Source organism: Gymnoscopelus microlampas, assembly GCF_963454915.1.
Source record: "Gymnoscopelus microlampas genome assembly, chromosome: 5".
NCBI classification, from domain to species: Eukaryota; Metazoa; Chordata; class Actinopteri; order Myctophiformes; family Myctophidae; genus Gymnoscopelus; species Gymnoscopelus microlampas.
In genome coordinates, this window is record NC_139942.1 from 16,164,941 (window position 1) to 16,188,501 (window position 23,561).

Here is a 23,561-nt window from a genome sequence, read left to right on the forward strand (position 1 = left end):
ATAACAGCCCACTTTTTACACTACACCAGTGATTCTCAACCCACTGATGGGCTGTGAGAGTATTGCAAGTGGGTCCACAAATAATTGGCAATTTTAATGATAATATGAACATTTATATCAAAACAAATAATGTTTTTTATAAAATGACAGGTATTGTTTTCTTTAAAACCTTAAAATGTGTTTTCATAATGATACTGATAAATAAGAACTTAATTATACTATGTTGCAGGGCTGTGCAAACACCACTGGAGAGGCAGGTGCTCAAAGGTCACAAAGGTCACATCAAACTATATTTTAGAACACCGGCTTACACAAGCATCAAGCGTCTATCTAGACTAGAGTCTGAATTTGTAACTTTTAGATGTCTCTTAAATGAATGCCCTACTTGATCATACTACTGTACATAGTGTCACGCAAAAGTAGCAGATCTGCAAGCTTAAAACGTGTCCCATCGCAATGTGTTTTGAGGTTGTAGATCTACTAGTAATTAATTAATTAATATTATTTTTCATTTGAATCCTGAAAAGTAACAGTTTCGGACGTGTGAGTTTTCCGGGAGGCATGCGTTAATCCGACAGACCTTTTCTCCGACTATGTGGCATCCGCGTGCGGTTAGGGTTAGGGTGCGGGTTTGGTTCGGGTTTAGTATTGGAAACGTCGGAGCGCTGCGCTGTTGGAGGAATGCGCTGTCGGACTAACGTACTGCACCCGAGTTTTCCACCCGACAAGCAAGCAAGCCAACAGGCCAACAGGGACCAATCAAACTAAGCAAATAAAAGCAACATCTCAGAATGTTGTAATGTTTTTAGGCAATAAAGTATTAATTTAGAAGGAGAACATGTGCACTGTAACAGAGGGAACAGCTACTGAGCAAGTGGACAGTTTTCTTACTTTGATGGTGATGAAGTTTAACCGATTGGAGTTGATTGTAATGACAGTAGAGTGAGTTTCAGAGATCATATGGAGATGAGGAGCAAACTGAAGGAGTGAGGCTCCTTTCAGTTTAACATAACAACAGAGACCACTGGTGCTACCAGGAACAAGAGGCTAATAGCACTGCTTGTAGCCCTGCCTGTAGCACTAACAGTAGTGCTTGTAGCACTAACAATAGGGCTTGTAGCACTTGTAGCATTAACAGCCATGCTTGTAGGAATGCTTGCGGCGCTTGTATCAATGACAGCAGTGGGTGTAGCATCTGTACCAGTAACGGCGGTGGTTGTAGCATCTGTAGCAGTAACAGCAGTGGTTGCAGCACTTGTGGCAATAACAGCACTGCTTGCATCGCCGTTGCACAAGTCACCTTCACAGCAGCTTGCTTCAGTGTTCATGACTCCGGGTATGATGGCACTTGACACGCACATGCCCTTTGAGGCACAGCCTTTTGCGTTGATATCTTTGCCTCCCATTACCCCTGTGAACACACACACACACAAAAAAACATATTACTCTCTCAATTGAATGCTCCAAAATCATTGATCACTGTTCTGAGCTGCAGAATGTGAAATATTTGGGTAAACAGGAGAGGCAGGCGTATAAATTCATAAGCTTGTTACCTTTTCCTGAGAGGCAGCGATCCTCATCACCAGTACATGGTAGAATGTGGGAGCAGTCGTCACCTTGGCAAGTGTAGCACTTCTTACCGTTGGGAGAAGGGTTGACAGGAGCTGTAAGGGTTACATTTATAACAAGTTTATTGATGATGTGTTCAAAACTGAACCTCATGTACAACAAAACAACAAGTTTATTGTAGTTATCTCCGCCAGGCCGAAAGGCCGGGAGGTGGAGATAATTTTTTTGCCCCTGTCCCTCCATCCCTCTCTCCGTTTGTGGACAGTTCATCTCGGACACCGCATACATTTGTACACTGTTAGAGTTAAAATAGCACTGAGGATTTTACAGTGTAGATTAGGGTCCCAGAGATAAAAACAATTTAAAATCAACTGGCTGTCAGTGGCAATTTTCAACTTCCAACTACAATTTAGGCAATTAGGGGGCTCTTAATCCCGAGCGATTTATAGTAAGTAAGGAAAACACGAGGTAATACATCAAATGCACAGAGAAAAAAAAAACAATAATATGTACATTGCAACTATACAATAGGATGCCAGGTCAACAAATTAACCTGGCGTCTGTCTACATAACATGCTATCTAAATTACATTTTAACAACTCATTCACTGCCAATGACGTCTTTTGACGGCTGTAAATCGAGTGCCCACTCTGCCAATTACGTCTTTTGTCAAAAAAAAAAAAAAAAAAAAAAACGTTTTAATTTTGTATTATTTATTTTTTATTTTTTCACACAGAACCAGGAGATAACGCGATCCAAGATTTACTACTATGTATTTTTTGCGAAACATATTTCTATGTTTCTATACTATTTTCGACTGGGTATAAAAAGCGAAGGGGAGGTCGCGATGACATTTTTTTTTTCAAGCAGCACAGTGAAACCCTCCGTGATTCATACTGGAGATAAATATTCTGTGAGTGTGTGACTACTTGAAAAGGTAAGAAAATCGCAAAATCGCTGGCAGTCTGGGCTTTTTGGGCTATTTAGTGAATGGCAGTGAATGATTAACCTTTGCATAAGCCTGCAAGGTTGTCAAGGTTATGGCAATACAGATACTTACGTGTGGGGTATTGGACATTGCAGAGGTCAGTGGTGCAGCACTCGCTTAACATGGTGAATCCAATGGTCACTGAGCCAGTAATACACAGGTCAGTGCAGTGTTTTGTTTTAACGTCCATTTTCATGTCACCTGAAAACAAACAAGATATTAGTCTTGCATAATGTTCATGGCTTGCATGTCATATTCCTTGTGCTTTATTAATTTGACAGTGTTCTATTCTATCCACAAGGGGGCGCTTAGAAACATGTTTGGGTACAATGTTAAATTGGCATTTTTATTTCTTGATGCTTCAACATTTGACATTTAAGGCCTAATATTTCTACAATTGCTACAAATTGCTACAAAACCCATTGTTAGCCAGTCATTGTGGGCATAAACAAGAATTTGAAGGGTACATTTAGGTCTATATGATACATTTTGGGGGAAAATGTCAATTTAACATTGAGGTGCCCACAATGTTTCAGTGCCCACTCTTTCAGTTAGCCACAGGGGAGGCAGGCTAGAGAACACCACAGAGAGCTCCGGATATGGCTACGTTATCAGTGACACATACCAGCGAGTGGAAAAAGTTCAATTAAAAACTGTCTCTGGAGTTATGAAGCCCTGCTTTACTGTTGAGGGATTTTTTAAAGAATTTGCTAAAATAAACACACAGAGGTTATAACTGTATCACATACCCACATATGACATGATTGTTACTGCTCCACATTTGTCAGATCCAGGACATGGTTTCTGTGTCTCAGTGCAGGTTCCCGTTGGTCCAGGGATGCACTCATAACATTTTAATGCATGGCCTGAGACAACAATTAGGAGACAGGTTACAATTAATTGACCACCATGCATGTGTCTGATCTATCAAACAAACCACTCCACGTTTATACATAGAGTTCTCTTTAGGACATTTGACTTGTTAAAATAAAACTTTATAATAACAGACAAGCAGCAACAACCACAACATTAAACTACTGAGAATGAACACATTTAGGCTATATTAAACCATCTTCATTTTATTTAATCAAAAAGTCTCCTCTCCTCTCCTCTCCTCTCCTCTCCTCTCCTCTCCTCTCCTCTCCTCTCCTCTCCTCTCCTCTCCTCTCCTCTCCTCTCCTCTCCTCTCCTCTCAGATGTCAGATATTATGGACATGAACACTGTTGTCAAGAGGAGAGCTTTGAAAACACGTCTCTTCTCTACTCTCTGATTAGCACCGAGGATTTTACAGTGTAGATTGGAGTCCCAAAGATAAAAAAAAGAAAGGTCCCATTTGTACACTGTCAGAGTCACAGACGTGTAAGGGTCCATTTGGACCCCTGGTGGGCCCCGGACCAGATGTTTAGAAACCGTGAGATGGTCCAACTATAAAGATGTGTTCCAGATAATGCTGTACAGAGTGCTGCATTCTGCTGCCCCCTAGCTGCAGAGAACCACATCTACAACTCTGATGGTTATAATAACAGTGGGGTCAGGTCACAATGGTCACAGGATATATATATATTGCATAAACCTAAACTGAGAACATTTGTTATGATAAAAAGCTGTTCTGCTAGTGAAAAGTATGTTTGTGCTCCATTATCCAAAAGACAAAGATCTCTATTTGATCAACTCCGTTCTGGGATCTTGCCCCTGCACCTTGAGACTGGTTGGTATAGAGGAGTAATAGAAGAAGAGCGGATTTTTACTTATTGTGACATAAATGATATTCAGAATGAGTTCCATTTTATTTTCTACTGCCCCTTATGTCATGAGCTACGTAAAAAACATGTTTAACAGGTGTAAAAACCTAGATTTGATATGGTTAAGTGACGCAGAGAGACTTGTATGGATTTTTGAACATAAGATATTTGCAATATTAGAAAAAGCATGGTACAAACGGACAAAGAAAACATATATGTGATGTATACTTATTTTTTGTTTTTGGGTATTGACCAAATATTTTCTTTTTTACTTGTGCAGTTTCTGTTTCCAGGAAGTTAATGTGATATTGTTTTTTTTTTGTTTTTGGTGTCTTATAATCCTGTAAGGGATAGGTCTTATGACAAGACACGAAAAAAACCCAATAATAAAATCATTCCAGTCAGCCAGACAGCTCTTATAGAGGCAAAAGAATAATGAAGATAATTCTGTGTATATTGACCTGGGCATCTGTGTATGGTGTCTGTGTTTTAATCGCTGCACAAACAAATAAAAGTTCAGAGAGGAACATAAAATAAAGTAATTTGAAATTGAAGAGTGTTCCTGTTATTTGACATGTTCTGTGTTCTGTTCCTTTTTCCTCTATTCCCTTTTTTAACTTTTCCTGTAACTGCAATGTTCAGAGCTGCACACATATACAGTACAATTCAGTGGTTCTCAAAGTGGGGTCCGGGGACCCCCAGGGGCCCTTGGGGGGGGGTTCCAGGGGGTCCCCAGCAAAGTTAGTTAATATAGCGTCACAATCATTTTCACCACTTTAACCATATTTTATACTTTAACTATTAAAAAATTGCAGATCTAAAGCTCACACACAGAAAATGTGTGCAAATCTTTGAATATATAAATGTTTTTAAGTGAAAATGTTTAACTCAAATCTTTGCTTCTGGAGGTCCCTGGCACAACACATTTTATTTTAGAGATGGGGATCCGCAGCCAAATACATATCATCAATACATTGTACATTTTTCATTGTATATTTTTTATTATAAATAATAAAATTGTTTGTTTTTATTATAAACAAAAATATACTGCTCATCGGTTAATATTTGGGACCTCGCTGCGCAGCCGGAGGGGAAAAAAAAATCGGCGAGCAGCATTTGGCCGGGCACCTTACGGCCACTCTATCTGGGATTCCCGGGCTGAATTAGGGGCCCAGCACCTCCCTGAGCAGGTTGGCTCTGGAGAGCCATCTGATCTACTTCACACTCGACTCAACACTGTTCTGTCCTGAGTCCTCAATAAAACACCCAGCAAGTGCTAAATCAATTAAATGAAGGATAAATAAAATAAAATAAAATAAACACTAACACCCAAACGATAGAAACATTAATAAAACAGATGTACCTGTTGGTAGGAGCATAAGCCCAAGGATGAGTGTGATCAGATGCATTGTGTTGAACAGAGAGGTTCAAATGAAACATTGAACACAGTTACAGCTTCTAATAAGCGGCCGAGCAGAAGGCCTGGTCGCCCATGGTACAAAGCTTGGTCATACAGGGAAGCAATAATAAGATACAGCTCAGTATGGATGTTACTAGAAGCTCCTCCCACTCTGCCATCCTTCGCCATCAGTGCCAGCAGTGAGTCATGTAACACACAACTTCCTGTTCGCAAATACATGTAGTTGCAAGGAGTTGCATGTTGAGAATCATTGGGCTGGAGTGTGGAGTGTGGACTGACCTTTAGTTACAACAACGTTGATCAAACAGTGATGTTTTGTGTTTTATGTGTATGATATTTTATATTTTGAAGGTAAATGTAGCCTAGTTTGAAAACACTAAAACACTTGAGTTCAAAACCCATGATTGGGTGTTTTAATACAGCCACAATCACAAACTGATGCAACAATGAACATGATGTGACACCAAACAATGACCCGACAAGGACTGACTGGGGAACAATAATATACACATGAGGGCAGATTACACATGAGAAATATGAACATATAACCATGGAAGCTAGAACATGAACACAAAATAGAAATACAACACCTAGACAGGAATGACTACAGGCAAAGTCTGTCACTGTGACACCTTAACCCTAACCTCACAGGTAAGTATTTCTAAATTTAACCTCGAAACCACGCCCACCTGGGCAAAACAGCGGGAAAAGAGAGAGTCCCACGGTGGTAAGTTCTTGGTTTACCTGTGATCCTAGATTACTGAGGCACTACACTGTCTCTATGCATTTGATGTGTGTGTTTACCTTGCTTACTGTAAGTCGCTCTGGATAAAGTGTGTGCGTGTCTGCTAAATGCTTAAATTGTAAATTGTAAATCACATTCCTTAACCTTGTTCAGACTGCATAAAACCAATACCACTCCAATCTGAAATCTCGGAAATGAGATTTGGGCTGCCAAACTCTGAGAGTGTAGAAATGGAACGAAATGGACCATTCCATTTGTACACTCTCAGAGTTATGGGGTCATTGAAATTAAAAAGTTTGAGAACTGCGCTACACCAAAAGGAACAGAGCCTTAATTAGTATAATTGCCAATTATACTAATTAAGGCTCTATTCCATTTGGTAAGAAGTAAGGAATTTCTTTCCAATATACTTGCTACGCATAGAGCATATCTGCATCTAGCCTGAAGGTACAGAGAGTTCTGTCACTAGTAAATAAATACAGATATAATAGTTCATATGGCAGAGCATTAATGTGCTATGTTCACTGATTGGTCCGTCGACAAACCTAGAAGGTACAAACTAGACCTACAGTAAGCACAAGCTTCCTGTATTCTATCTTTACATCAACCACAGACACCATGTGCAACAGTCACTGACAGCCTTACACCAGCGCATCCATTTCACCTTTAAAGGAACACTTCACCAGTTTTCAACCTTATCTTCATATAATTGTTCTTCACTATTAGTTAGTATTAAAATGCTCATTATTCGATGGCACCATTTCTGTCTACTCACTCTGTGTCTCAGAGGGCTGTGGACAGTTCAGAAACCTGCTTTTCAACCTGCGGTCATTTCCGGTGATAAGCTTAGACTTTTTACAGGGACCAGTGCAGCCACCTGTAGGTGCCCTTTTAGAGCGGTTTTGAAGGAGGGTAAAGAGTCACACTTTTGTAAGCCTGTTAGCAGGGCATTACACATTTTGGAGGCAGAGCAGTAGAACAAATGTGTTATTATTATCATACCAGATCTTATTACTGTATATATTAAGGAAACCTCTGTCTGTCCGTCAGTCACACTCTCTGTTCTGCATGGTTCTCCTCAGTGGGTTGAGCAATTGCTCTGTTCTGTCAGGACAACTCATGAATGGATAAAGATAACTTATGAAGGATACAATATTTTTATTGAATATACAATTAGCAATATATTTATCATGGTTTGGCGATGAATTGGATCTGCCTCTTAGGTACTCTGATAAAACACATCTCCCAACCATATAGGGACTATCCCCCGTACATAAACAGCAGATCCAAAACGACAGGTGGTAGCTTGGGTGGAGGGTGAGCAGCAATTTTAGCAAGGCAGCAATGACAGTAGCAGCAGCAACAACATGAGCAGCAGCAAAAGCAAGTAGGGGCCTATTTCACGAAAGCAGAATTAGGGGCTTATCCATGACTAGATTTCACGAAAGAAAGTTGACGCAACCCTACCTTAGTTACCATGGCAATTTAGCTGTGAAGTTAGCCTGGTCCGGACCAGGCTAACGATCAGCCAAGCTTAATTAATCCAGTGCCTTGTTCTTCAAGTTTTGTGATCTAGCTGTTAGTCCAATGACTCCAATCTTAAACCAATGACTTTTTCCACAGTTAATTCAACACGTATGTTTGTAAATGGACTCATCTTAATGACCCTGCATTCAAATAAAATGAAATAAATACAATAAGATATAATCAATTTAATTATATTACCGAAAGAGTGTGTGACCATGAATCATAATTGTTTCACCATGACTCATGTGATGTCATTGTCACTCTGTTAACACTATAGTTCATATTGTAGATGTTTGATAATATATTCGGGGTTTTTTAGATTATAAAAAATGTCTGACATACATAGGCTACATGTCGGGGACGGGGGTCACCGTTACCCGCGGCAGTAACGGGGGTTCGGCCACCAAAGGGTATAGCCTACGTTTTTTTCGGGCTTGTAGATCTTCGATTTTCCGCATAAGAATTTAATAAGTGTGGGAAAACTCATTCTTTTTCAGATTGACTGCTTAAAGGGCAATCTGGTCAAAAATAATTTCTCCATTGACTGATTGATTGATTGATTGATGCACTTTACTTAGTAAGACATGGCATGACATATACATATATATAAGTATATGTACATATAACGCAACGGGGACCCCCCCCGTTACTGCCGTGGGTAACGGCGACCCCGTTACCGCAACGGGGACCCCCCGTTATCATCGCGGGTAACGGCGACCCCAGTCACCGCAACGGGGACCCGCCCCCCTTATCGCCGCGGGTAACGGCGACCCCAAAAGAATTGGCATTTTTAATGATAATATAAAATCTACATCAAAACAAATAATGTTTTTTATAAAATGACAGGTATTGTTTTCTTTAAAACCTTAAAATGTGTTTCATAATGATACTGATAAATAAGAACTTAATTATACTACGTTGCAGGGCTGTGCAGACACCACTGTCTGTCTGTCTGTCTGTCTGTCTGTCTGTCTGTCTCTGTCAGAAGGAAGCGAACAAAAATACGTTTTACTCTTATGTACCTGCACACAAGATGTAACAATAAAGCACAACCTTGAACATTGTCTGTCTGTCTGTCCGTCCGTCCGTCCGTCCGTCCGTCCGTCCGTCTAGACTAGAGTCTGAATTTTAAATCTATATACAGTGTGAGAACATTACAGGCGACAGTAAAGAAGACTACAAACGTTTAGGTCCATGCGGGACTGTACTTTCCTCAATGCAAACTGCAGTCAAATGAGCAAAACCAATTTAGATAAAGCGTGATTTAGAAAACACAGGACATGATGTTAAAGATTCAACTTATAGTTTTCTCTTAAATTAATTCCCTACTTGATCATACTGCATAGTGTCACACAAAAGTAGCAAAAGTAGCAGATCTACAAGCTTAAAATGTATCCCATCGCAATGTGTTTTGAACTTGTAGATCTACTATTTTTTCATTTGAATCCTGAAAATTAAAAGTTTCGGATATGTGAGTTTTCCACCCGACAGCAGGCCAACAGACCAATAGGGATCAATCAAACTAAGCAAATAAAGCCAACATCTCAGAATAATGTAACAAGTTAAGTAACAAGTAGTAATTTAGATGGACATGACTGGTCACATTTGAGTGCAGTGTAACAGAGGGAACAGCTACTGAGCAAGTGGACAGATTTCATACTTTGATGGTGATGAAGTTTAACCGACACTCGTCAAATTGGAGTTGATTGTAATGACAGTAGAGTGAGTTTCAGAGATCATACAGAGATGAGGAGCAAACTGAAGCAGTGAGACTCCTTTCAGTTGAACACAACAACAGAGACCACTGGTGCTACCAGGAATAAGAGGCTAACAGCACTGCTTGTAGCCCTGCTTGTAGGAATGCTTGCGGCGCTTGTATCAATGACAGCAGTAATTGTAGCATCTGTAGCAGTAACAGCAGTGGTTGTAGCATCTGTAGCAGTAGCAGCAGTGGTTGTAGCATCTGTAGCAGTAGCAGCAGTGGTTGCAGCACTTGTGGCAATAACAACGCTGCTTGCGTCGCCGTTGCACAAGTCACCTTCACAGCAGCTTAAATCAACAACAGTGTTCACGAATTCAGGTATGATGACACTTGACACGCACATGCCCTTTGAGGCACAGCCCTTTACGTTGATATCTTTGCCTCCCATTACCCCTGTGAACACACACACAAATAAAACACATTAAGCTCCTCACACACCGGAGGCGTTTTTTTCATGCGAATAATACGTTTTTTTTAAAAACCTTATAAAGTCAATGCAAGCTTCCATGGAGCGAAAAAGCGAAGTGAAAAAGCGTCTTTTAATTATTCGGGACGAGTCCGAATTTTGCGTATATTCGCATAATCGCCGGTGTGTAATGACCTTTACTCTCTCAATTTAATAAAGTCTAGAAAAATCATTGATCATTGTTCTGAGCAGCAGAATGTGAAATATGTGGGTAAACAGGAGAGACAGTCGTAGAAACTCTTAAAGGACAACTTTGTTTTTTTACAACAAGGGTTATTTTATCAGTTTGTAATGATAATCATTAAAAGATGAGTGTTAAAAAAAATCGTGTATTCTATCGTTTTTTTAATGATTTAGTGATTTTTAACTGGGGGGTAGGGGCATTTGATCCATTGATAAACAGTCATGAACGCAGCCTCTGATTTCCGTGAAACTTTGTACGCACATCCCCGCTAGGCCAAGAAAGAAATGGCTCTTTTGGCATTTTTCAAATCAGCCTCATGGTGGCGCTGTAACAGGCAGATTCACATTTTGGCCTATTTATAGGCCTATTTATTTATTCACTCATCTTTTAATTATTATCATTACAAACTAATACAATAACCAAAGTTATCCTTTAAGCTTGTTACCTTTTCCTGAGAGGCAGCGATCCTCATCACCAGTACATGGTAGAATGTGGGAGCAGTCGTCACCATGGCAAGTGTAGCACTTCTTACCGTTGGGAGAAGGGTTGACAGGAGCTGTAAGGGTTACATTTATAACATGTTTATTGATGATGTCTTCAAAACTGAACCTCATGTACAACAAAACAACATGTTTATAGTAGTTATCTCCGCCAGGCCGAAAGGCCGGGAGGTAGAGATTATGTTTTCGCCCCTGTCCCTCCATTCCTTTGTCCGTTTGTGGACAGTTCATCTCGGACACCGCTTGCATTTGTACACTGTTAGAGTTAAAATAGCACTGAGGATTTTACAGTGTAGATTAGGGTCCCAGAGATAAAAAACGATTTTAAATCAACTGGCTGTAAGTGGCAATTTCAATTTCCAATTACAATTTAGGCAATTAGCAGATGCTCTTAATATTACCGCCAAGCCCGTAGTCCTACGGGCCGTTAAATCCAACCGTTAACCGCCAATCCCGTAGTCCTACGGTGCGGGTGTTTTCCCATGTTAAATCGTGCAGGTGCAGATTCCGGATTTTTTTTGCACTTCCGGTTTCGAAGGGGGCGGACCGGAAAAGAAATAATACTGTTTCCGGTTTTTGTCCCGCCTCCGTTTCCTGTCTAGCGATCAACTTTGGAAGCCATTATCTCGGTTTGTTGTTTTGCTCTCCGCATCCCCCATTGTAACGTTTTGCTCTCGTTCTCCAAAATGGCTGGTCGGATCGCGTCGCCGTCTTCGGCGTTTTGTAATGTCGGATCCCGTGTTTGTGTCGAACCAAATGAACGCGGATTTTAAACGGATTTAGCGGGGCCTATGACGGAATCAAAAAAACAAAAAAGGTAAGAAAAAGCTTGGCACTACGATGGACGTTCTGAGATTAGCCGTTGGCGGGGGATGTGTTAATCCAGAGGGATGTATAGTAAGCAAGGAAAACACGAGGTAAAAAAATAATATAATCTGTACATCGAAACTATACAATAGGATGCCAGGTCTACAAATTAACCTAGCGTCTGTCTACATAACATGCTATCTAAATTACATTTTAACGACTCATTCACTGCCAATGACGTCTTTTGACGGCTGCATGTAAATCGAGTGCCCGCATCGCCAATGACGTCTTTTGACGTCTCAATTAAGAAATAAAACGTTTTAATTTTGTTTTTGTTTTTTTTTTGTTTTTCACACAGAACCAGGAGATAACGCGATCCAAAGATTTACTACTATGTGTTTTTGGCGAAACATGCTATTTTCAATTGGGTATAAAAAGCGAAGGGGAGGTCGCAATGACATTCTTTTTTTTCATGGAAGCACAGTGAAACCCTCCGTGATTAACAATCAGGGGATCGATCATACTGGAGATAAATATTCTGTGACTGCTTGATAAGATAAGAAAATTGCTAAATCGCTGGCAGTCTGGGCTTTTTGGTTACTTTTTATATGATATTACTTCTGGGTAAAGCATAAACTGAAGTTGAAATGATTAAAGTCTTGATAACTATGACTTGTGTGGCCAACAAAGAGAAACGTCATTTGGAGAAAATATTCAGTCTTAAAGTAACTGCTGTCTTTGTTGACTCATTGTATTTTAACTGCTGTTTACAATCAGGAATTTATAATGTGTGTGGACTTATTCTAAAGCTTGAGAGATGTTGAACAAGAATTATCAAACAGGTTATATTTTGAAATAGTGCGTCTAAGTATGATTGATAACTTGTATTATGTCATGTAGGGAATACATGCTAAAATGTGTTTCACCAGGATGTTGGCGGGGCTCGTCACGAAACTCCAGTACGCTGTTTGTGTGTGAGATTGGCAAAACAGGGATTAGAGGTGGGCTTAATTACCTGTCCCCTCCCCTTGTGAGCAGGAGATAAACAGTGTATAAAGTAATGTGCTTGCCATGTGAATGTGTGCGTTGCTGATCCTGCCATCATGGGCAACCGCCATGGCTCGGGTTGAATAAAAATATGCCCTGACTTTCTCCTTGAACCTCTCCCAGGAAACTAAGTATAGCCGCTCTTAGACCATAGAATATATGCAAGGTCATCAAGGTTATGGCAATACAGATACTTACGTGTGGGATATTGGACATTGCAGAGGTCAGTGGTGCAGCACTCGCTTAACAGGGTGAATCCAACGGTCAATGAGCCAGTCATACACAGGTCAGTGCAGTGCTTTATTTTAACGTCCATTTTCATGTCACCTGAAAACAAATGAGATATTAGTCTTGTATAATGTTCATGGCTTGTGCTTCATTAATTCGACAGTGTTCTATTATATCCACAAGGGGGCGCTTAGAAACATGTTTGGGTACAATGTTAAATTGGCATTTGTATTTCTTGATGCTTGAACATTGACATTCAAGGCCTAATATTTCTACAATTGCTACAAATTGCTACAAAACCTGTGACTAGCCAGTCATTGTGGGCATAAACAAGAATTTGAAGGGTACATTACTACATTTACTGATATTAATGATACATTTTTGGGGGAAAATGTCAATTTAACATTGAGGTGCCCACAATGTTTAGGTGCCCACTCTTCCGGTTACCCAAAGAGGAGGCAGGCTAGAAAACACCACAGAGTAAGAGAGGTTATAACTGTATCACATACCCACATATGACTTGAATGTTACTGCTCCACATTTTTCAGATCGGCATTGTTTCTGTCTGTCAGTGCAGGCTCCTCTTTGTCCTCCAGGGGTGCACTCATAACATTTTAATCCATGGCCTGAGACAACAATTAATTAGAAGACACTCAGGTTACAATGAATTGACCACCATGCATGTGTCTGATCTATCAAACCAAACCACTCCAAGTTAATACATAGAGTTCTCATTATCATTTGACTTGTTAAAATACAACTTAAAAAACAGATAAGCACCAACAACCACAACATTAAACTACTGACATAGTAAGTCGAGGAAATGAACAAGGCTATATCCCACCATCTCTATTATAATAAAAAAGTCTTAAAATCTCTCTCCTCTCCTCTCCTCTCCTCTCCTCTCCTCTCCTCTCCTCTCCTCTCCTACCACCTGTGAGTGAATGTCTAGACTCTACACAAGGGTATTTAACACGGGGTCCCTGACCCCTAGACTAGAGGGTCCTCAGTCACTCCATGCTGCACAGGGAGTCACTTGTTGTCTAAGTCAAATTGTCAAATTATTGGTGAATTGTCAGATATTATGGACATGAACACTGTTGTCAAGAGGAGAGCTTTGAAAACACGTCTCTTCTCTACTCTCTGATTACAGGTCTGTAACTCCTCAGAGTTCAATTAGCACCGAGGATTTTACAGAAAAGAAAATTGTCCATTTGGACCCCTGGTGGGCCCCGGACCAGATGTTTAGAAACCGTGAGCTGATCCAACTAGAAAGATGTGTTCCAGATAATGCTGTAGGCCTACCTAGTGCTGCATTCTGCTGCCCCCTAGCTGCAGAGAACCACATCTACAACTCTGATGGTTATAATAACAGTGGGTCAGGTCACAATGGTCACAGGATATATATATATATTGCATAAACCAAAACTGAGAACATTTGTTATGGTAAAAAGCTGTTCTGCTAGTGAAAAGTATGTTTGTGCTCCATTATCCAAAAGACAAAGATCTCTATTTGACCAACTCCGTTCTGGGATCTGGCCCAGAACGGAATGATATTGATATTGAGAATGAGTTTCATTTTATTCTACTGCCCCTTCTATCATGAGCTAGATAATTATTTAATAGGTGTAAAAACCTAGATTTGATATGGTTAAGTGACGCAGAGAGACTTGTATGGACTTTTGAACATAAGACATTCGCACTTGCAAAAATGCCTTGCAAAAATGCCTCAAAAAATGCAGTTCGCTGGGCTCATTTAAAATGGCCTTAAAAACTCACCTTTCTGGAGGCAGAAAGAGGAGGTAATACCATTTTCCCGTTAGACAGACGACCCCCCCCACCCCATTTTTTGTACATAATGTTTTTTGTTCTTTTTAATGCATTTTTTTTTTTGTACATATAGTATTATTTTCTCTGTATTTTGTGTTAATATTTGAACTGTTTGGCTGCTATACAGTATGTCTATGAACTGAATACCAAGGACCTCAATGGAAACAAGACCGCAAGGAGCTTTTTGGACGGACCTTTTAGACAAAGTATTATAAATGTAATTGTTATGTTTACATTTTTTGCCTAATAAAATATTCAATCAATCAATCAATGCAGAAATATTTAGAAAAAGCATGGGACAAACGGACAAAGAAAACATATACGTGATGTATATATATTTTTTGTTTTTTGGGTATTAACCAAATATTTTCTTTTTTTACTTGTGCAGTTTCTGTTTCCAGGAAGTGAATGTGCTATTGTTTATTTATCTTTTTGGTGTCTTATAATCCTGTAAGGGATATAGGTCTTATGAAAAGACACAAAGAAAAAATTCATTCAAGTCAGCCAGACAACTCTTCATGGAGGTATAGAATAATGAAGATAATTCTTTGTATTGACCTGGGCATCTGTGTATGGTGTCTGTGTGTTGTTTTTAAATGACTGCACAAACAAATAAAAGTTCAGAGAGGAACATAAAATAAAGTCATTTGAAGTTGAAGAGCGTTCTTGTTATTTGACATGTTCTGTGTTCTGTTCCTTTTTCCTCTATTCCCTCTTCTAACTTTTCCTGTAACTGCAATGTTCAGAGCTGCACACATATACAGTACAATGCAGTGGTTCTCAAAATGGGGTCTGGGGACCCCCAGGGGTCCTTGGGGGGGGTTACAGGGGGTCCCCAGCAAAGTTAGTTAATATAGCGTCACAATCATTTTAATCACTTAAACCATATTTTATACTTTAACTATTAAAAAAAATGCAGATCTACAAGCTCACAACTTGTAGATATGCATTTTGTTAAGAATCTTGAAAATGTGTGCAAATCTTTGATATATACATTAGTGAAAAACTAAAAATAACTCAGATCTTTGCTTCTGGAGGTCCCTGGGACAACATCTTTTAGAGATGGGGGTCCGTAGCCAAATACACATCATTTTGGGGGTCCATGAAAAGGTTTGAGAGCCACTGTCAGTCAAGAGAGTCAAGTCATCTGTGTATGGTGTCTGTGTGTTGTTTTTAAATGACTGCACAAACAAATAAAAGTTCAGAGAGGAACATAAAATAAAGTCATTTGAAGTTGAAGAGCGTTCTTGTTATTTGACATGTTCTGTGTTCTGTTCCTTTTTCCTCTATTCCCTCTTCTAACTTTTCCTGTAACTGCAATGTTCAGAGCTGCACACATATACAGTACAATGCAGTGGTTCTCAAAATGGGGTCTGGGGACCCCCAGGGGTCCTTGGGGGGGTTACAGGGGGTCCCCAGCAAAGTTAGTTAATATAGCGTCACAATCATTTTAATCACTTAAACCATATTTTATACTTTAACTATTAAAAAAAAATGCAGATCTACAAGCTCACAACTTGTAGATATGCATTTTGTTAAGAATCTTGAAAATGTGTGCAAATCTTTGATATATACATTAGTGAAAAACTAAAAATAACTCAGATCTTTGCTTCTGGAGGTCCCTGGGACTTTTAGAGATGGGGGTCCGTAGCCAAATACACATCATTTTGGGGGTCCATGAAAAGGTTTGAGAGCCACTGTCAGTCAAGAGAGTCAAGTCAAGGCAGTTGAAGTCAACTTAGTTTATACACTAAAAAATACACTTTTTTGAGTGAATAAAGTCTTTACATATTTAGTCTTTTATTTCATATCAATAGGGCTTATACTATAAAATAGTTTCTTATGTGGTTTCTGAGCAATCTACTGTATGTCAAGTTGAGTAGAACTGCTTTAGCATCAACTAGTGCAGTGGTTCTCAGAATGAGATCCAGGGGTCCTTGAGGGGGTTCCAAGGGGTCCCCAGCCTAATTAATCAACGACTTTAATCCAGGGTTAGGGCTCAAATAATAAAACATAAAACAAAACTTAAAGAACTGTGAACAACACATGTATTTGGGTCCCAAATAAACATCAATGGTCCTTGACAAACAAACCACTAGTGCAGTTGTTGTTGGAGCCGTGACAGCCTTTCAGAACAGGAGCCCATATGAAGCAGGCTGGTTCTGGAGAACCTTCACACTCAACACTGTTCTGTCCTGAGTCCTCAATAAAACACCCAGCAAGTGCTAAATCGATTAAATGAAGGAAAAATGTAATTAAATTAAATCAAATTAAACCCCAAAAGATAGAATCCTTAATAAAACAGACATACCTGTTGGTAACAGCATAAGCCCAAGGATGAGTGTGATCAGATGCATTGTGTTGAACAGAGAGGTTCAAATGAAACATTGAACACAGTTACAGCTTCTAACAAGACTGTGAAGGGGGCGTGGTTTCTGGATGGGGGTCAGTTTGAAGGGGGCGTGGTCTCTGGATGGGGTCAATGTGAAGAGGGCGTGGTCTCTGGATGGGGCTCAGTGTGAAGGGGGCATGGTGTCTGGATGAGGGCCAGTGTGATATGTTACTATATAAACACCACTATATGAATAGGTTTTAGATCAAATCACAGTACTATTTCTAAAAACGACATTTTAACTGCACTAGATAACAAACAACGCTGCGCTGCTATATTTGTTGATCTTTCTACAGCATTTGACACTGTTAACCACGGCCTGCTCCTGGATAAACTGCACAATATTGGCATTGACAATATGGCACATCATTGGTTCCGTGATTATGTAATAGGAAGGCGTCAGTGTGTCAGGGGGGATGTTAAATCAGAATTTTTGCAGGTAACCAACAGTGTACCGCAAGGTTCGGTTTTAGGCCCAGTTCTCTTCACAATTCATATAAATGACATAGTTTCCAAACTAGAAAAAGTGCTCCTCGGAGCACAGGTCTCCGCCAGGTCAGGTACTGTACGTTATTCTGGCCTCCTGGTGGCGCTATAATAGGCCAATGTGAAAAGGGTGCCATTTATTCTTAGGTCTTTCACGGCAATCAGACACAGCATTCATGATTTGAGGCATTTTGTTCCAAAAATGTGTTTTGCTAAATTAGACCTGCTGGTGGCGCTATAACAGGCCAATGTGAAAAGGGTGGCATTTCTTCCTCGGCCTAGTGGGAATGTGCGTGTGAAATTTCACGGAAATCGCAAGCTGCGTTCATGGTTTGAGACAGTTTGTTCGAAACGTACCAATCCTGCAAATTTTGGATGGCAACCTTAACCAATGAGGATGGAATATGGGAAATCGGACAGATCAGGGTTGATCACATGACTATAGAGATACTGTGTACCGATTTGCATGACGTTTGGTTAAAAACTGTAGGAGTAATGTGAAAAAATGGGTTTTGCACAAATCGGCCTCCTGGTGGCGCTATAACAGGCCCATGTGAAAAAATTGATGCAGAGGTTCTGAATTGGCATCCAGGGAGTGTGTGTGGACAGTTTCACAGCGACCGGGCCAACGGTGCCGGAGATTTGGTGGTAACACACGGACAGGACGGACGGACGGACGGACACACGGACACACGGACACACGAACGGACGGAGGGTAAAACATACTCTCTCGCCAGCCTTCGGCCTGGCGGAGACAATTAAAGGACTGCCAGTCACACAAATATGCTGATGACACAATTATTGTTGATTTCTCATGTGTGTGTAATCTTGTTCTGTAATCTCGACAGCATTGCAAAAGAGGGTGAACCTCAATGCTCTTTTCGAGAATATATAAAGGTTTCAATCAAATAAACATCATTTGCCGGTGATTTATTTGAAAAAATAACCATAATAACATAGCAACAGGTAAATGATAAATGTGTATCAGTATAGATATGACTCCTCCATTGATTACTGTTCATCACTTTAAATATGTATAATAATAATAAATATAGCTGCAAGCAGCGATAATACGGGGCCAGTGAGAGAGAGACAGACAGACATGGAAACTAGAGAGAGAGAGAGAGAGAGAGAGAGAGAGAGAGAGAGAGAGATGGAAACTGGAGAGAGAGAGAGAGAGAGAGAGAGAGAGAGAGAGAGAGAGAGAGAGAGAGAGAGAGCCATGGAAACGGAATAGATTGAAGAGAGACATGGAAACGGAATAGATTGATGAGAGAGAGAGAGATGGAAACAGAATGGATAGATTGGACATCTCAACCTATTGCCATTAACAGGAATCGAACTCTCAACCTTCGGACTAGGATAAGGATAATTCCTTTTAACAGGTCGTTCATGAAAGTCCTTGTGGTCTTGTTTCCAATGAGAACCTGTGAGCAATTAGGGGTTAAGAGTCTTGCTCAGGGACAAATTTAATTTCATCGACGCATATGCTGGGATGGCCTGGAATCGAACTTGGGGCAACCAGGGCCTCTGGTTCCCTAGGCGTGCTCACTAACCACCCAGCTATGGCCGCCCCATGATAGGCTAATAGGCTGCAACACTACCTATAGTGCTATAGCTTTGTCCAGGCTGATGTTGTCTGTTGAAGATCATAAACTCTTGCCTTCTGTCATGAACCAAGCCAACACTAAGATCACTCGTTCACAAACCATTTACCAATAGAGAAATTGTATGTCTCCTCGCTACCGAAAACAGTGAAAGCAGCCGATCTACAAGCTCAGAAACACGTTGCTATCTGAAAAGTTTTGAGATTGTAGATCGGCTATTTTCAGAATGAAGTATGTCATACATTGAGAAATCGTACTCTCAAATAAGCATTTCAGGTTATCTTTACCATTTGCACATGTATTCATTGATACAGTCATGTTGTTTGCAATTCAACTTAAATTAAGTCTGCATCAAGTGAGGCTTGAACTGGCGACCTTGAGATTGTGAGGCACTCATTTAAGGGAGACGCCATTGGACCAACAGAAAAGGAACCATGAAAAAGGAGATTACACAGATGATACAGTTTCACGCAAATAGCTGAAAAATCCTGGGTTTAAGTGTTTTTCAAACTGCTCAAAATTGCGGACAATCTACGGGCGGAGCTTACTGGTCAAAGCGATAGATGTGTTCCTCATGAGTCAAGGCACATGTGTAAGCAAGTTTCACGACTTTCGGCCAAACGAGGCATGACTTATGCCTGTTTAAAGTCTGCCTTTTCAAAAAATTGCTATAGCGCCCCCTTTTGGCCAATTGGAGTAAGATTGGTTTCAGTGATATTTCGAATGACCCTGTACATTTCTGCAAAGTTTCAAAGAAATGTGAGTCTGCATGTATGTTTTAGGCACAGATGAATAATTTTCATAAAACTGTAATAGTTAAAATCTATCTCCTCCTGGGATTTTTGAGCAATCTGCACGAAACGTTTCACACTTGAACTTTGGACCTCTGCCTACAAAAATTTCCAACGGATTTTCCATAAGTGAAAAAATGCAGAAGTTAGGAGCCAATGACTGTTTTTCATATAATTCAAAATGGTGGGAGATCTAAAGGTCAGAGGTCAAAAGTCAGAGGGTGAAAGTTGTTCAGCATGAGGAGACGCATATGTGTATCCAAGTTTCATGGCTGTAGGTCAAACAGGGCATGAGTTGTACCTGTTCAAAGTTGGCATTTTCAATTTAGTGCTATAGCGCCACCTTTTGACGAAAGATTGTGAGAATTATTTTTTGATCGTTTTTCATGACCATCTACCATATGGCCGAGTTTCGTAAAAAGCGACTGCACGGTTCAGCCAGAACTGCGAAAAGTGGCAGAAGTGACAGAATACTGCCAATAACAATACGGTTCCAGAGCAGAGCTCTGGCCCCGTAATAATAATAAACAATAGCTGCAAGGAGCAATAAACGGGTTCGAGGCATGATAGGCAAAAAGCGATATGGAACAATAGCACAATAAGACATAGAAACAGAATGGATTGAACTTGAGACAAAGCAGCTCATGCAACTAACAAATGAGCATTCTCAATAGCTGAGCAGAGTGCTGAGGGATGGTGGCTAGCAATCCAGGGTAAGGACCTCACTCATGGACACCTTAACCCAATAACCCATGGCCATAGACAGGAATCGAACGTTCAACCTTCTGACTCACAGGCTGTCACACTAGTGATCAAGGGCGCCGATAACGTGGGTGCCCGGGGGCTAAAGCACCCACTGTGGGTGAGGAGCACCCACTGGGTGCTGGTCAAAAAAAAAATATATATATTTTTCAAAATCAGATCGCCTGGTTCAGATCGCCACTGAACAACCGAATTAACCGAAATAAAGTTACAAAACCCCCCCCAAAAAGTCAATTAACCGACCAAAACCCGCAATTGTTTTAGCGCGTGCGCGAACCGGGCGCACATGCACGCGCGCTGCGTGCGCGTGCATGTGCGCCTTGTTGGGCACCCGCTAGAGCTTATAAATATCGGCGCCCCTGCTAGTGATTGAGCTAAGGTTTCATCCAGCCTGACGGTGTCTGTTGAAGATCATAGACTCTTGCCTTTTGCCATGAACCGAGCCCTGTTTCACTAAAACTAAGATCAGTGGTTCAAAAAGCATTCATCAATAGAGAAATGTGATGTCTCCTCTGTACCAAAACTAGTGAAAGTAGCCGATCTACAAGCTCACAAACCGTTACTATCCAAAAAGTTGTGAGCTTGTAGATCGGCTATTTTCACAAGGAAATAGGGTAGGCCTATACATTGAAAATAACTACTCTGAAAAAGTCATTTCATGTTATCTTTAAAAATTGCATATGCATTAATTAACACTAGTCCATACCCGGTCGACGCATCCGTGGGGGGATATGCGCAACATACCATCTGGCAACCAGGGAGGCAGTTTGTCCCATTGCTCGCGGGGCCATCCCACAGCTGGGCAGCCCCGTAACCATGGCGGAATCCTTTTACACAAAAACGCTAATAAACAGCTGAGATTTGGTGAAATCGAAAAACAGACTTCGCTGTTCGGTGCACATGGTAAAGGTCAATGGCTGTGTGCAAATTCAGATCAATTGCTCCAGCCACTGAGGAGAACCTTGCAGAACAAATGTTGGTCTCACCACTAGAGACAGACTTTACTCAAATTATAGGAGGATGGTCATGTTTTGTGCAGTTTTGTCACATAAAGTTTTGGCACCCTCACCCACTGTAAGATTAATGATTATTGTATTTCCCTGAATTCTATAATAAGTACTTATGTGCTATACACACACACACACACTCTATGAGTTTCAAGGCAAACAACTGTGACGGCCCTGTTGGTCTAACGGCAGGCCGTTAGACCAACTGGGTGCAGCTGGGTGAGGTGGTTTGGGAGAGTATATAGGGAGCTCTCCCACAATCTCTCATTCTCTCTCTCTCCTCCCTGAAAGCAGGATCACTGCAACCTGGCTTGTGGGGCCTAACTCCTTTGTTTCAGTTCATTTACACACTTCATACTTTATACTGTACAACACTCGCCACAGCACATTCCGCTCATCCATACACTGCATTACATTACTGATTACTGACTTACTCACACCTCATACTTGTTTTGCTTTTGATTATGATTACATTCTTTAATTCATTCTGAATAATAAATATAATTTAACTGTTGACCTTGTGTGGACTCCCTCTTTTTGCCATGTATAACCCTAGTGCATGACACAACACACACAACCCACAAATTGCAACATGCAACCATGAACAAGTGAACTCACTTCAGTGACGCATGACGCAGGCCGGCTGAGACTCCAGGACAGAGGGCTCTCCAGTGGAGTTGTTACTCCTGCAGCTGCCAAGCAAAACTGAAGGACAGGCAGGGTATATATTATGTCACAGGGAAATTGGCATTCGTTGGGAAATTGGAAAGGTATGCTCGTTTTTAGGTGCAGGGCTTCGGCGCGAGGCGGGGCTTTTCGAGACAGGGTTTTTTACATGAGGAGGACAGGCGGCCGGGGAGAGTGATATTTGTCACTGAATGTAGGCCTACTCTGACGGGCTGTGGAGGCACCTCCCCACCTCCTTCAACACTCGCCGGGGAATGTTGAATGGGAGGAGTAGGACAGAGACGCTACATCCTCCCGGTGGGGGTTCCTCACTGGCAGGCGAGCCGGTAGGGTATTAATTGGCCTAACGACTAAATTGGGAGAGAAAAGGGATACAACTATTATTTAGTGTTGTGAATATTATACAATGCTCTTTCCTCTACCTAACTTTTCTTTACCTAACTCCTCGTATGCAGTTTCACATCACTGACATAATGAAAAAGTAATTGGCTTTCTTTATGTTAGGGGTGCAACCTGTCCTGGATGAAAGTGCTGAGGTGCAGTTCTTCTTAACCTTATTTCCTGTCCCCTTGTCACCCTAACGTTTCTTGGTAAAACACTAGCCTAGAACTGTTTGCGATGTTTGCAGAAATGACAGTTATCTACAATCATCTAGCCTTCCTGTAAATCGGGGAGGCTATATCGCCCCGTGCGGGAGGCCATTTGCACCCGGGGCCCTGGCGATGTCTTCGCTTATCTCATCTGATGAACTTTTGCACTTCACTCACTTACACATAATAGCATAATTTATTATCTGTGTAATAGCTACGCCCATACAAGACCGCCTCGGTGGGCTGTCCAACTCTAATTCTGTCAATGTATGTATGTGACTGCTTGTCTTTCAATAAATTAGAACATGTTAACTTGGACGCTTGTTTGAGACTTAATGTGTTCCCGGTGCATCGCTCTTCTTCTATGCTGCTATAACTGAGACATCACCTTGTAATTTCCTATGAACTTCTCTGATCCACATC

At 40.9% G+C, this 23,561-nt stretch overlaps 1 long non-coding RNA gene across 1 annotated transcript; it reads right to left on the reverse strand.

Annotated features, from left to right (window-relative positions):
• Positions 1-1,250: 1,250 nt before the first annotated feature.
• Positions 1,251-2,745, reverse strand: LOC311046297. Its single transcript, XR_014600860.1, has 3 exons — positions 2,630-2,745; positions 1,554-1,664; positions 1,251-1,411 (listed from the first exon to the last, which is right to left on the reverse strand). It is a non-coding gene; the product is annotated as an uncharacterized lncRNA (long non-coding RNA).
• Positions 2,746-23,561: the final 20,816 nt, after the last annotated feature.